Here is a 16,679-nt window from a genome sequence, read left to right as displayed (position 1 = left end):
TATTATATGGCATTATTGGAGCGTTTGAAGGTCGAAATCGCGGCAAAACGGCCCCGTATTAAGAAGAAAAACGTGTTGTTCCACCAAGACAACGCACCGTGCCACAAGTCATTGAGAACGATGGCAAAACCGAAGGAGTACTACCATAATGGTATCAAAAAATTGGAAGGTCGTTATAATCGTTGTATCGCTCTTGAAGAGAGCTATGTTGACTAATAAAAACGAATTTTGACAAAAAAAATGTGTTTTTCTTTGTTAGACCGGGGACTTATCAGCCAACCTGTTACAAATACAATTTTGACAAAATTTTCTATAGAAATAAAATGTTGACAAAATTTTTTACAGGAATAAAGTTTTGACAAAAATTTCTATAGAAATATTTGTTTTTAGATTTGTGGTAATACTCAAATTTTGTTAGATTTTTTTTTGGTAACTGTTGTTACCACACATTGTTAAAGATCAAGCTTTGCCGGCTTCTAATTTCCTCCTCTAGAGCCACCAAAATGTAAAAATTATTATTAAAAAAAAATTATGTAAAAATTATTATTGAGTGAAAATGTCCCTACATTGTGGCCCTACGTCCCTACAAGACGCTAAATATTAGAAAAACCCTACATATAGGGAATTTCCCCTTTTTCTAGCAACACTGGCTGTAGTTGATATTGCACCTACGGAGTTAGTATTGAGCCCATTATTAAACAAATAAGTAAAGTAGAAAGTCGGGCGGGGCCGTCATACCCTAAACCACCGTTACAGAATTAGTAATCATAAGCATTTATGGGGTACATTTAGGTCTGGGAGATAAACCGCAGTTGCATATTTAAGAAAATTAAGGGGTACATGTCTTGCGGGTTTGATTAATACCACAAAAGGTTACCTTGTGCAAGATTTGAGTAAGATCAGTTAAGAAATGAGGCCTGTATGGTCAAACATAAGGTTATTAGGGGCGAATTTTTCAAAATCGGGTGATACATATATGGGAGCTATATCTACATCTGAACCGATTTCGTTTAAATTTTGCACATATAGTTAGTACTATAGAGAACTGAATCTAGCCAACTTTTAGTAAGATCGGTTAATAAATAAGGGTTCTATGGCCAAATTTGGGAAAATCGGGCTATACATATATATGGGAGCTATATCTAAATCTGAACCGATTTCGATGATTTTTTGCACATATAGTAAGTGCTATAGAAGACTACATTTAGCCAAATTTGGGTCAGATCGGTTGATAAATAAGGGTTTTATGGCCAAATTTAAAAAAATCGGGCGGTACATATATATGGGAGCTATAGCTAAATCTGAACCGATTGATATGAAATTTTGCAGACTTGTAGAACGATGGAAAAGATTACCTTTTGCCAAATTTGGTGACGATTCGTTTGAAAAAACGCGCAACGTGAACCCATTTGTCGAAATCGGGCGATACATATATATGGGAGCTATATCCAAATCTGAACCGATTTCGATCATTTTTTGTACATATAATTAGTGCTATAGAAGATTACATTAAGCCAACTTTGAGTAAGATCGGTTGATAAATGAGGGTTTTATGGCCAAATTTAGAAAAAAATCGGGCGGTACATATATATAGGAGCTATAGCTAAATCTGAACCGATTTCGATGATTTTTTGCACATATAGTTAGTGCTACAGAAGATTATATTTAGCCAACTTTGAGTAAGATCGTCGGATAAATAAAGGTTTTGTGGCCAAATTTGGGGAAATCGGGCGATACATATATATGAGAGCTATATCTAAATCTGAACCGATTTGGATGAAATTTCGCAGGCTTGAAGGGCGATGGAAAAGATTACGTTTTGCCAAATTTGGTGACGATCCGTTTGAAAAAAAAAACGCAACGTGACCCCATTTGTCGAAATCGGGCGATACATATATATGGGAGCTATATCTAAATTTGATCCGATTTCTTCCAAATTCAATAGTGTTCGTCCTTGTACCCAAAAAACTCCCTGTACCAAATTTCATCAAAATCGGTTAATACTTGCGACCGGAATCCTGTGAACAACAAATACATGGACAGACGGACGGACGGACGGCCGGCCGGACACCAAGCGCTAGATCGACTCAGGAGGTGATTCTGAGTAGATCGGTATATATTTTAAATTCTAAAATCAATATTTCTGGTAGGCACATTTGTTGGCCGATCAAACTTATTATACCCTGACCACTATGTGGTTTAGGGTATAATAACTGAAATATGCTAATGAATCAATTGATTTTTAATCAAGTATTTTTTGATGCTCAATTAAAACTGTGATTTATACTATCATTTTCGTGACAGAAGACATTTCAATTAAAAAAATAATTGGATCAATTAATTTTGCGATTGAGTCTGAAAAAAATTTTTTGTGTGTAGTAGACTTCTGATTTTTCTTACCTGTAAGCGTTTCTTATATAATGGTGGGGTTGACTTTCTTTCTCACTCACCATGGATTTCAAAGAAAGAATTTCTCCCACTGCCTTACTGTGCAATATTATTATGATGGCTAATAAGAAAAGTTATAGTTAAATTTATAAAATGGCAGCTAAAAGAAGATTGCTGGTATTTGTTGTTTCCCTTTTGAATGAGAAGCATTTGCGTTTGCAAGCCGTTGAGCAAAGTAGGAGGCCAAAAAAAAAAAATCACCAATCAAATACGCCCACTTAGGACGCCCTCTTTTTGACCACAAACGCCACGCAACGCAATTCAAACAAAAGTCAGAAAACGCATTGGAACAAAATCACTTGCTTTGACCAAATGAAGTACACTTCGGTACCGGTAGCAACAGACTTATTTTTCTCCAGCTTAATGGTCTTTATAGCTTCATTTACAAAGATATTAAATTGGTGTTCTTGTTCCGTTAAAACCCATAAAAAGACCACAAGTGTGCTTTGTAAAAAATAAAAAAACAAAACCAAAACAATTCTCTGAAAAACGCAATGAGTGAACGGGACATCATCAAAGGCGGCCACCACCACATGATGAACAATGTCCATCGTCAAATGGGCAACATGGACGGCTGAATTTGTGGTGCATACTTTGGCTTGAATTTGCATAATTTTAATTGGACGCTTTAGCAAGTGTTACATGAAATATATGAACTTAGAAACATATATTTACCGAACCATGTACATAGATACTAAGCAGTATTAATGTTTTAATATTTTAAAATTCTAGGTAATCTGTGGTCAGGTGACATGCGGTCAGAACTTTTAAAGAATGTATTCATTTTGAGGTAAGTAAAAAAGTTACTTTGCCACTTTCATCACATCCACATCCATGTACAGGGTAGCAGACATACCCAACAGTTTACCCATCCAAGAAATCTACATTTTGAACTCTACGCTGGTAGAAAAAGTTTCGCAATGTTAATGACAGTTGTTGTTGAGGCAATGAGACAATTTCATAAATATAATGAAAAGTTTTGTTACTGTAAGGAAGTTGCAAGCTGTACGAATAAAATTTGCCCTTACATTTTCTTAAAAACGTTAGAAAAATCATTCCAAAAGTTTTTCCCGATAATAAATAGCATTCGAAACGAGAATTTGAGCGCTGACAATGACATTTTATCAATGATACAGCGAAGAGATTGAAATCTGCGAACAAATATCTTTGATATATGTTATTGACACAAAAACCTCCTCAATGAAATATTTGTGAGTCTAATGATGTAGCCTTAACAAGCCTTAACGTCATCAAGATAATATCCGAACCAACTGACAAGGTTAGGTTGGGCGGCAGCCCGATGTATCAGGCTCACTTAGACTATTCAGTCTAAGTGAGCCTAATAACACATTGGTGAACTTCTCTCTTATCACTGAGTGCTCCCCGATTCCATGTTTAGCTCAATGACAAGGGAACTCCTTTTTATAGCCGAGTCCGAACGGCGTTCCACATTCCAGTGAAACCACTTAGAGTAGTTTTGAAACCCTCAGAAATGTCGCCAGCATTACTGAGGTGGGATAATCCACCGCTGAAAAACTTTTTGGTGTTCGGTCGAAACAGGAATCGAACCCACGACCTTGTGTATGCAAGGCGGTCATGCTAACCATTGCACCACGGTGGCTCCCAACTGGCAAGGTTAGCGCAACTGTACGCTTTACGGTCCGAATACTACACTTGATTTCCTCAGGCCGCATTTTTATACCCTCCACCATAGGATGGGGGGTATATTAACTTTGTCATTCCGTTTGTAACACATCGAAATATTGCTCTAAGACCCCATAAAGTATATATATTCTGGGTCGATTCTGAGTCGATCTAAGCATGTCCGTCCGTCCGTCTGTTGAAATCACGCTAACTTCCGAACGAAACAAGCTATCGACTTGAAACTTCGCACAAGTAGTTGTTGTTGATGTAGGTCGGATGTTATTGCAAATGGGCCATATCGGTCTACTTTTACGTATAGCCCCCATATAAACGGACCCTCAGATTTGGCTTGCTGAGCCTCTCAGATAAGCATATTATTTCCGATCCGGCTTAAATTTAGTACATGGTGTTGGTATATGGTCTCCAACAACCATGCAAAAATTGGTCCATATCGGTCCATAATTATATATAGCCCCCATATAAACCGATCCTCAGATTTGGCATGCGGAGCCTCAAACAGAAGTAACTTTCATCCGATATTGCTGAAATTTGGTACATGGTGTTGGTATATGGTCTCTAACAACCATGCAAAAATTGGTCCACATCGGTCCATAATTATATGTAGCCCCCATATAAACCGATCCCCAGATTTGGCTTGCGGAGCCTCAAAGAGAAGCAAATTTCATCCGATCCGTCAGAAATTTGGTACATGGTTTTGGTATACGGTCTCTAATAACCATACAAAAATTGGTCCATATCGGTCTATAATTATATATAGGCCCCATATAAACCCACTCCAACTCCAACTCCATAATTATATGTAGCCCCAATATAAACAGATCGCCAGATTTGGCTTGCGGAGCTTCAAAGAGAAACAAATTTCATCCGATCCAGCTGAAATTTGGTACATGATGTTGATATGCGGTCTCTAACAACCATGCTAAAATTGATCCACATCGGTTGACAATTATATATAGCCCCCATATAAACCAATCCCCAGATTTGACCTCCGGAGCCTCTTGGAGGGGAAAAATTCACCCGATCCGGTTCAAATGTGGAACGTGGTGTTAGTATATGGTCTCTAACATCCATGCAAACATTGATCCACATCGGTTCATAATTATATATAGCCCCCATATAAACCGATCCCCAGATTTGACCTCCGGAGCCTCTTGGAGGAGCAAAATTCATCCGATCCGGTTCAAATTTGGAACGTGGTGTTAGTATATGGCCGCTAACAACCATACCAAACTTGGTCCATATCGGTCTATAGTTATCTATAGGAGATCTCCAATCACACAAAAATTGGTCCATATCGGTTCATAATCACGGTTGCCACTCGAGCCAAAAATAATCTACTAAAATTTTATTTCTATAGAAACTTTTGTCAAAATTTTAGTTCCATAGAAAATTGTGTCAAAATTTTATTTCTATAGAAAAGTTTGTTAAAATTTTGTTTCTATAGAAAATTTTGTGAAAATTTTATTTCTATAGAAAATTTTGTCAAAACTTTATTTCTATAGAAAATTTTGTCAAAACTTTATTTCTTTAGAAAATTTTGTCAAAACTTTATTTCTATAGAAATTTTTGTTAAAATTTTAGTTCTATAGAATATTTTGTCAAACTGAATTATATACGTATTTAATCGGTCTTTTTTTATTTAATATATTCCACGTATGGACTTACTTATAATTTAGAAGACGGTGTTTGGAGGTTTTACGATATCTTGCCATCGGCAATATTTACCGCAACCCAAATAATTCGATTGTGGATGGCAGTGTTTAGAAGAAGTTTCTACGCAATCCATGGCGGAGGGTACATAAGCTTCGGCCTGACCGAACTTACGGCCGTATATACTTGTTTAGTTTCAATCCATTACGATCTCTTCAAGGGAATATCTTGTATGCGGTCTATGGAGGAGCTCTCGCTTTACACTTCGGCTGTATTTCCGACATATGTAGTCGTTTTGGGTTTAAATTTATGTACACATGTTTATGGATTTGATATAAAACAATATATAATGAATTTAAAAATGATGAAATTGACATTTGATTTTTTTTTTCAAATCGAATTCGGCTGTGATGTGATGATTACGATTGAGAAGTTTTTTACGGTAGTTCGCATCTACCGATTTCAGGAAATATTTTTCATAGAAGAGACATTTGATTGCCTCAACTATTTATCTTGCAAGACAGAAGAACATTTATTGGAATTTTCGCCACATGGTTGTTGGGGATAAAAATATTCAACAGTACCGGAAAAATATTGAAATTTATATTTCGTTCTAAGTGTCGAATATTCATTACTGCAAACGTTTTCCAACTCTCTGTGTATACATTTTTGCATGCGTTTGAACCAGTTGTCGAATCACGTTTGCCACTATGATTGAAGTATCTCCAAACAAACATACATTCTGAACTCGTCAACTGCTTCTTCAGGTGTCGAAAACCTTTGACCTCAGTCAGGACTATGCGGTGGGTGACCCATGAAATCGATGTTTTGAGTGCTCTTAAATGCAGTTGTTTGAACCGATGCACAGTGGGACAAATGACCGAAATCTCCCGCATAAAATCAATTTTGGAATTTGTAAAAATTAAACAAAAAAGTTGACAACACATTTTAGTAAAAATTAACAAAAGTTGTTAATTTTCTTCAGAGTTTCACTCTCATTCAGTTATCGTTTCTCTTTATTGGACAAACGGTTGATAGCAATTTCAAGGCATAATGGAAAAGACCATTTTCAAATATTTATATCCTGTTCCTATATATCGAATTAAAGATTTCTTTCGTATTCCAAACTAAAGGAATTTGATTTTGGTTCCTCAAAGCTGGCAAGTCATTTCATATTTTGTTGTCGAGTAATAATCGAACATATACAATAACATATATGGTCTCTAATGACCATGCAAAAATTGCTCCACATCGGTCCATAATTATATATAGCCCCCATATAAACCGATCCTATATGGAATATATGGGCAAAATGACAGATATGTCTATCGTGCGATTTTCGAGTCTGTTTAACCAATGTAGCACTGACTGAGCTTCATGAAAATGGGAGTTGGGGTCGGGGTCGCTCACATAAATAAGAAGAGTTGCATTGACTTTTCATTTATTCTTTTAAAATACATTTTTTCTAGTGATTGCATTCCTTTAACACCTATGCTCTCCCTATAAAAAATGTTGGGCTACTTTCAAGAGCTTACGACACAAGTTGAAAATAAAGCAAAACATAAGACAACATCAGCACCTGTCCTAATGTCTTTACAACAGTCTGCTCTAATGATAATCATCTCAATTACGATACCGTTCTTCATTTCTCTTCAAGAATGGAACATTTACCAAATAAAAAAAATATTTACAGTCCCGCAGATTGTATGGAAATTTAAAGGAGAAATTATTCCAAATTATACCACTGTTGTTTTTTTTCTATTCTGATTCTAAACTTTTCCTCATTACATTTTCCATTATTCTTCAGTCAATTCAAAAATTCATCAGAGTGCAAGCACACGTCAAACATTTGGTGTAATTGTATATTCGTGTGTTCGTCTTTAACGAATTTCCATTTTTTATTACATTTTGGCATTAGGCATACAAATCTAAGGAGGTATGTGCGCGTTACGTATGGCTGAACATACTTTGGGGTTTATGGTAGGCGCCAATTGACACAGCCCAGGTGGCACCTAGTCAATCGGTAGTAGCGGTTAGCAATAGCATTAGCTTGGCCTGTTGCTTCTTCGAGACAATCTCGGGTGGATGCTTTCTATAAACACTGCCAAACACTTTATTTTGTTTATATTCACAACTAAACAACAACAACAACATCTAAAATTCAAACTATAAACAATTATCTATAAATAGCATGGAGAGAATTGTTTGAGATTCCTAAATTGTGGAATAAACGAAATTGTTTTTTGGGTTAAAAGAGATAGAGATTCCAAAATTACACCAGCTGGAAGGAAAAGCTACGCAAACGAAGTATGTTATTCACAAAACATGGTATACATTGGCAATAGTTGCGACAAAGAGCATTCAGTAAATACGAGGCAACCTTGTGCTCTGAAAATGAGCGAATATGTGTCAGAGAGGGCTGTGAGAAGAAATATATATTTTCTGTATATTTTTTCTTGGAAGCGAGATCTACCTAGATACTAAAACTAGATGTCGTCCTTTCTTTTTATATTTCGGGATTAGGCAAACCTAGGGTTGCAATCTGCCATCCGTCAACTCTGTTGTACAGCTTGACATTTTTGAGGTTATACGTATTCAGAACGTTTTGACACACTAGCTCTAGTTGGGTTGTTTAAAGCAACTTAAAAGATTCATCTCTCCCTAAAATGTACTTTAAATGTGAAAAATTTCTTGCGATGATTTTTTAAAACTTTCCATGTTGATTAACTCAATAACAGTGCATCGATGGACTTAATTTAATGTTTGGCCATGAAGCTCCGTCTAGGACCAGTGTTTATCGATGACATGCTGAATTCTACCGAGGACGAATTACTGCAAGTCGAATTTCGAGAAGGTCGCCCAAAATCAGTTCGGAAACCATTGACGCCAGGGATGGAAAATAAAATTTTTGAGAAAGTACAAAAAAGGTATTTTGTTTTTGAGCGAAAAAGTACTTTTCACAAAATTTCAACAAAAAATCCATTAGAAGATTATTGTCAAGAGCACCTTTAGAGTGAATTTTTAAGAAAATAAAATTTTGTTTGTCGAATCCACAATTTGATTTTTTTTAAGTTACTCGTATATATTCGCTTACAACGACTACAGTATTGTAATCACGGTTTGGTAGATTTGTAGAATTCATGGTATTTCATAAATTTTCTGTAGATAAATTGAAATAAATTTTTAACAAAATTTTCTATAGAAATAAAATTTTGAAAATATTTTCTACCGAAATTTAATTTTGACAAAACTTTCTATAGATATACCAAAACTTTCTATAGAAATCAAAATTTTGACAATATTTTCTATAGAAATCAAAATTTTGACAAAATTTTCTATAGAAATAAAATTTTTACAAAATTTTCTATAAAAAAAATTTGGACAAAATTATTTATAACAAGTATATAAAGCAGTAAATTCGGCCGGACCGAATTTTAAATACCCACCACCATGAATCAAATATGGTAGTTTACTTTGAAAACTCTTCGTCGTAGTGGGTTACTTGATAATATATAGAATTGTAGGGGGTTTGATGACAAATCTTCTCCCAAGCAAGTCAGTTCCCGAAGACAAACTTTAAAGATTCTACCTATGAAGACCAGATCAGATTCTGGATTTATGAGAACCAATTTTGTTTGAGTTTTAGAGAAATTATAAACATATCGTGTATATGATGAAATTACGCCTTGATTTAAAATCTTAAATATGTAGATTTTTCGACCATTATTTAAATACGATGAGTAAAATCTGGAAATTTTACTTTCAGTTTGAAGCAATTTTCATGATCAGTGCGCCTGCTATACCCTGAAAGAAGTGTTTTCTTTTTTGAGAAACGTAGTTTTAGACAAGCAAAGTTTTCTTTTGACCCAAATTTTAGAGACAATCGTTGAATAATAGATTACTAATTTCCAGCAAATCGGATAAAAACTACGGATTCTAGAAGCCCAAGAAATAAAGCCGGGAGATCGGTGTACATGGGGGCTACACCAAAACATGGACCGATAGGCACCATTTGCTACTCACATATTTGCGATCTTAAAATACCCCCAGATTTTCAATTTCAAACAAATCGGCTAGAAAATATAGTCTCCAGACGCCCAAGAAGTAAAAATCGAGAGATCAGTCTATATGGGGGCTATACCAAAAAATGGGCACCGTTTTCGGCACACATTTTCGGCACTCCCTTTTATGGTCCCAAGAGAACTCTAGATTTTTCAATTTCAGGAAAATCGGATAGAAAATATAGTTTCTAGAAGTCCAAGAAGCAAAATCGGGAGATCAGTCTCTATGGCGGCTATATCAAAACATCGACCGATGAGCACTATTTTCGGCACACCTTTTCATGGTCCTCAACTACCTCTAGATTTCCAATTTCGGATGGTAAATATAGTTTCTAGAAGCCCTAGAAGCAAAATCGGGATATCGGTCTATATGGGGGCTATACCAAAACATGGACCGATGGGCACCATTTTCGGCACACCTTTTTATGGTCCTCAAATACCTCTATACTTCCAATTTCAGGCAAATTGGATAAAAACTACGGTTTTTATAGGCCCAAGACTCCAAATCGGGAGGTTGGTTTATATGGGGGCTATATCAAAACATGGACCGATGGACACCATTTTCGACACATCTCTTTATGGTCCCAAAATACCTCTAGATTTTCAATTTCATACAAATCGGACAGAAAATACTGTTTCTAGACGCGTAAGAAGCAAAATCGGGATATCGGTCTATATGGGGGCTATACCAAAACATGGACCGATTCGAACCATTTTCGACACACCTCTCTATAGTCTCACAATACCTCTAGATTTCCAATTTCAGGCAAATCGGATAGTAAATATAGTTTCTAGACGCCCAAGAAGCAAACTCGGGAGATCCGTCTATATGGGGTCTATACCAAAACATGGACCGATACGGACCATTTTCGACACACCTCTTTATGGTCCCAAAATACCTTTGGATTTCCAATTTCAGGCAAATCTGATAAAAACTACGGTTTTTATAGGCCCAAGACCCCAAATCGGGAGGTCGGTTTATATGGGGACTATATCAAAACTTGGACCGATATAGCCCATCTTCGAACTTGACCTGCCTGCAAACAAAAAACTAATCTGTGCCAAATTTCGGGACGATAGCGCCATTATCGAAGGCTGTAGCGTGATTACAACAGACAGACAGACAGACAGACAGACAGACAGACAGACAGACGGACAGACGGACATGCTTATATCGTCTTAGAACTTGTCACTGATCAAGAATATATATACTTTATATAGTCGGAAATCGATATTTCGATGTGTTACAAACGGAATGACAAACTTATTATACCCCCGTCACCATAAAATGGTATAATAAATATAAATATAAATATAATTTTGACAAAATTTTCAATAGAAACAAAATTTTCTATAGAAACAAAATTTTGACAAAATTTTCTATAGACATCAAAATTGTGACAAAATTTTCTATAGAAATCAAAATTTTGACAAAATTTTCTACAGAAATAAAATTTTGAAAAAATTTTCTATAGAAATCAAAATTTTGACAAAATTTTCTATAGAAATCAAAATTTTGACAAAAAATAAAATAAAATTTTCCAAAGGAAAAAAATTTACAAAATTTTTTGTAGAAATAAAATTTTGACAACATTTTTGCAAAATAATATTTTTTTGGTAGTTTTTGGCAATATTTTCTCCAAATGTCGGTAGATTATTTTTGTCTCAAGTTTCGACCTTGAATGGTTCGCATTTTTTTAGTACGCGATCAATAACTTCTTATCTATAAAGTATTCGTGTGGAAGCGTAATATAAATCACATGCTTTTTTCGACTAAAACATTATTGAAATTCAATGAAATCGTGTTTTTGACTATGGCTTTTACAAAATCGAGATTTTCTTCCGCATGAACTTGTCTGTTTTGCCAAAATTGTAAAAGACTACTAGCAAATAAGTTTATTAAAAACATTCTTATATTAACATATTTTGTCAAAACTAGTGTACCATAAATCTGATATCGGCTCAAAAATGTCTACACAAAAGGTACTAAGTCATTCGCGGGGGTACTACGGTACTGACCAGGTTGAAAAAGTATTGAAAAAAGTACTATAGTACTGCATTTTCCATCCCTGATTGACGGTGTGCGCCAACTGATGGTGCAAGACTGTCATGTATTCTATCGTGGGATTGATACCAATCGTGTCGATTGGTCGAAAGGAAGGCTAGGAAAATTCTATCGCGGTGCTTCAAAACACGTCTATGACATATTGACATGTGATGAATCGTGGATTTACACATATGAGCCCGAAAGATGAGCCAAATCTAATAAAAGTTGCTCGCGTATGAAGCATTTTCAAGCAAATTACCTTTTTTTCGGAAAACCCAGAACAGTCAATTCTGTATCGTATTGAATCATTTGTTTATCAGTTGTCTTTCAAGAAATCAGGAAAACCAAACGTAGAAGACAATGGATAGTCTAAGTGAACCTAAAACTTAATCGGGCTGCCACTTTAACCTAAACGTGGAAGACGGAGACATTGGCATAAAGAACAACATTTTTAATCATTCAAAACGTCGAATTGATGGGTCAACAACCGTATAGTCCTGACTTGGCATGGAATGACTTTTTTGTTCCAGTACATAATAATAAACTGTGAGGTCAATATTTTTTGACACCTGAAAAATACTTAAACTAGATGTCGTCCTTTCTTTTTATATTTCGGGATTGGGCAAACCTAGGGTTGCAATCTGCCAACCGTCAACTCTGTTGTACAGCTTGACATTTTTGAGGTTATACATATTCAGAACGTTTTGACACACTAGCTCTAGTTAGGTGGTTTACAGCAACTTAAAAGATTCATCTCTCCCTAAAATGTACTTTAATTGTGAAAAATTTCGTGCGATGACAGTGCATCGATGGACTTAATTCAATGTTTGGCCATGAAGCTCCGTCTAGGGCCAGTGTTTATCGATGATATGGTGAATTCTACCGAGGACGAATTACTGCAAGTCGAATCTCGAGAAGGTCGTCCAAAATCAGTTCGGAAACCATTGACATCAATTTTTGAGAAAGTACAAAAACGGTTTTTTTTTGAGCGAAAAAGTACTTTTCACAAAATTTCAACAAAAAAATCCATTAGAAGATTATTGTCAAGAGCACCTTTAGAGTGAATTTTTAAGAAAATAAAATTTTGTTTGTCGAATCCACAATTTAAAAAATTTTTTTAGTTACTCGTATATATCCGCTTACAAAGACTACAGACAAAGACTACAGTATTGTAATCACGGTTTGGTAGGTTTGTAGAATTCATGGTAGTTCATAAATGTTGTAACGTGGTTTTGTCGTCGGCTGAGGTAGACCAGTGGTCGTCCAGGATCAACTTTAAGGACCCACAAACCTTAAATTAAGAACACACGATTTGGTGGTTTTTATACAATAATATTAGTACGAGCTTTATTTTTTGGACCTTATATACGTATAATGTTTATGTCTGCACGGTATGCTGAGGGGCGGTGATTTATTACGTAGCCTCTTAGTACTGAAGTCGGCGGTTGTTGACGATTTGGTTCGGCTAAAGTCGTTGTTGCGGTGATGATGATCGGTTGGTGATTCGGTTGACGGTTCGGTTGATTGTTCGGTTGATGATTCGGTTAATGGTTCGGTAGCGGTGATGGTAGTTGCTGGTCAGCCGTCGGTGGCTGGTTGTGTTGGTTTGGTCGGCTGTCGATGGTTGGCCGATGTTGATGATTCGGGTGATGCGGCGATACGTTGTTGATTCGGGTGATGCGGCGATTCCACGTGGATAGCGATGTTGACAATCCGGGTGAGGTGGTGATTCGGTGTTGATTCGTTGTTGGGTTAGTAACAAAACTACAAACTATTTGTCGAAACTACTAGGGGAAGCAAGCTAATAGCCGAAGCTATTAGTGCGGAAGCAAGCTAATCGTCGGTGAAACGATTAGTGCGGAAGCAAGCTAATAGCCGAAGCTACTAGTGCGGAAGCAAGCTAATAGCCGAAGCTATTAGTGCGGAAGCAAGCTAATCGTCGGTGAAATGATTAGTGCGGAAGCAAGCTAATTGCCGAAACAATTAGTGCGGAAGCAAGCTAGTAGCCGAAGCTATTAGTGCGGAAGCAAGCTAATCGTCGGTGAAACGATTAGTGCGGAAGCAAGCTAATTGCCGAAACAATTAGTGCGGAAGCAAGCTAATAGCCGAAGCTACTAGTGCGGAAGCAAGCTAATAGCCGAAACTATTAGTGCGGAAGCAAGCTAATCGTCGGGAAACGATTAGTGCGGAAGCAAGCTAATTGCCGAAACAATTAGTGCGGAAGCAAGCTAAATGCCGAGACACTTAGTGCGGTGGTAGAGTTCCTGTCGCTTAGTGTGAACTGACTGCGGTCGTGCCACTCGTCGTGTTCAGTACCCTTCGGCTGTCGGGAGACTCTTGCTCGTTGTCCAAAAACACCGAGTTTATATTCTCCCACAGCCACAACGTAGATGAGAATTATGCTCATAGCAAGCAAAAATAAATGTTTCCCAAAGTCAGACTGCCATACAAATTATTTTCCCCATACCCACCCAGACTCTATTGAATGACAGTGGGTATGTGGAGAGTAGGGCAGTGGGTATGTGGCCATAAAAGGCACACATACATTAAACAACACACAATCAAATAAATCTATGTACGGACGAATGCAATACCAAAAATGTATTTCGTTCCGTTACAATGTTCTGTAGATAAATTGAAATAAATTTTTAACAAAATTTTCTATAGATATAAAATTTTAAAAATATTTTCTACCGAAATTTAATTTTGACAAAACTTTCTATAGAAATCAAAATTTTGCCAATATTTTCTATAGAAATCAAAACTTTGACAACATTTTCTATAGAAATAAAATTTTGACAAAATTATTTATAAAAATAAAATTTTGACAAAAATTTCTATAGAAATATAATTTTGACAAAATTTTCTATAGAAACAAAATTTTGACAAAATTTTCTCTAGAAATCAAAATTGTGACAAAATTTTCTATAGAAATCAAAATTTTGACAAAAAATAAAATAAAATTTTCCAAAGGAAAAAAATTTACAAAATTTTCTGTAGAAATAAAATGTTGAGAACATTTTTGCAAAATAATATTTTTTTGGTAGTTTTTGGCAATACTTTCTCCAAATGTCCAATGAGTAATATTTTCACATTTTACTTATCATACTCATTCTATAGAATTTTTATTTCGTGTGAAGGCGTTACTTCACAATTTTCTTGCACGCTTACACGAGTTGTTTGAGATCGAAACAAACATGATTCTTATAAATCCAGAATCTTATGTAGTTTCCATATATATAAACATTAAATTTAACTTCGGAAAGCGTATCATTTGAACCGAACTCCTTGAGGTAGTATGTTTCATAAAATTCACATGGAATTCCTATATTTTCAAGTAATCCTCAACGACGAGGGGCTTTCCTATAGGAAAGAAGGAAAGAGGATACATAAGATTCGGCCTGGCAGAACTTACCGCCGTATATACTTGTTTATGTTAATTTCCTATCGTATCAGTTTTGTAGTAACATATATGTAGATTTTCCGGTACACCCTATAGCAAGACACGTGTTTGCAAGAATATTTCATTTTTTTTGTTGAAAAAAAAATGTCAAATAATTATGAGCTATGAGTTATGAATTGACGACACAATTAGTATTTAATGCAAACACTGAAAAACACTTGTCATTCCTTGTCAATCACAGACTCAGTCACATTTTAAACATTGTCGCCGTTGTCGTCCTCTCTCTTCTCTTCTGGTGAGGTATAGTTCATGCTAATGGATGTTGTCATATGCAGTACAAAATTGAATTCTGTCATAAATATTTTCTCAATGATCAGACAAAAAATATATTTATTTTCTAATAAATTTGTGGTATTAGAAGCAAAGGGAGTGGGGGGAGGTAGAATATATTAAAAAGTTTGTCACAGTTCATTTGGGATGATTCAGTGAATATTTAACATTTTAACCAATACAATAACAAGTTGACCCTCGTAACAAATAAGTAATCACCAAATATGACCATCAATATGTCCATATGGGAAGGTTGGAAACTTCAAAAAGGAAAAACATCATAGGGCATTCAATGCTACATGTATTTTTAATTAAACAAATGGATTGTTCTATATGGATTTTTATACCACATATTGATAGATTAGTGGACATGCTAAATTTGGGCTTGGTGGTGGAGTAGAAGTCAACAATAGAAAGGACATTCAATAAATCCAAGAGTAATATATGTCGTAGTAACTAGTATACTGCTGTGAGCAAAAAGTAAGATGAATTTGTTTGTATAATGATAAATCATTATTTATTTTTATAAACAGCTTTCGTCCAGTTTTAAAGCAATGACCTCCTGATAAATAACAGTTATGCCAATTATTTTTACAATCCTCAAAACATGCCGGCAATTTTAATCTTATCTCCTCGATACGAAAATTTAACTAACTTGTATTACATTTTTTAGATTTTTTTTAGCTACAATTTAAGAAATTCTTCTTTCTCATAAAAACCAAAACTGTAAAGAAGATACTCATTGGATACTCCGTAGTCCATTTTTACTATTTTTGAGAAATATATGCAAATTTTCTTCTTGTGTAGTTAACATTGAATTTATTTCCACGTTCATTGAAATTTATACACTTGTTTAGTTAATACAATTTTTGAGACATACTTGAAATAAAGAAAATTTCAGGGAAAATTTATTAAAATAATTTAAATATAAACTAAAACGAACTATCTTTCTGTGCACTTTTCCCAGAGTGTTCTTTATATCGATAAAAAGAATCATTAAGGGCGTTCACCTTTCAACACCATTCGTTCATGAAAGGGGATCAATATGCATATTGCACCAGGTGTCAATCAAATG

Source organism: Haematobia irritans, chromosome 3 (assembly GCF_050003625.1).
Source record: "Haematobia irritans isolate KBUSLIRL chromosome 3, ASM5000362v1, whole genome shotgun sequence".
Classification (NCBI taxonomy): domain Eukaryota; kingdom Metazoa; phylum Arthropoda; class Insecta; order Diptera; family Muscidae; genus Haematobia; species Haematobia irritans.
Note: the sequence above shows the minus strand (reverse complement) of the source record.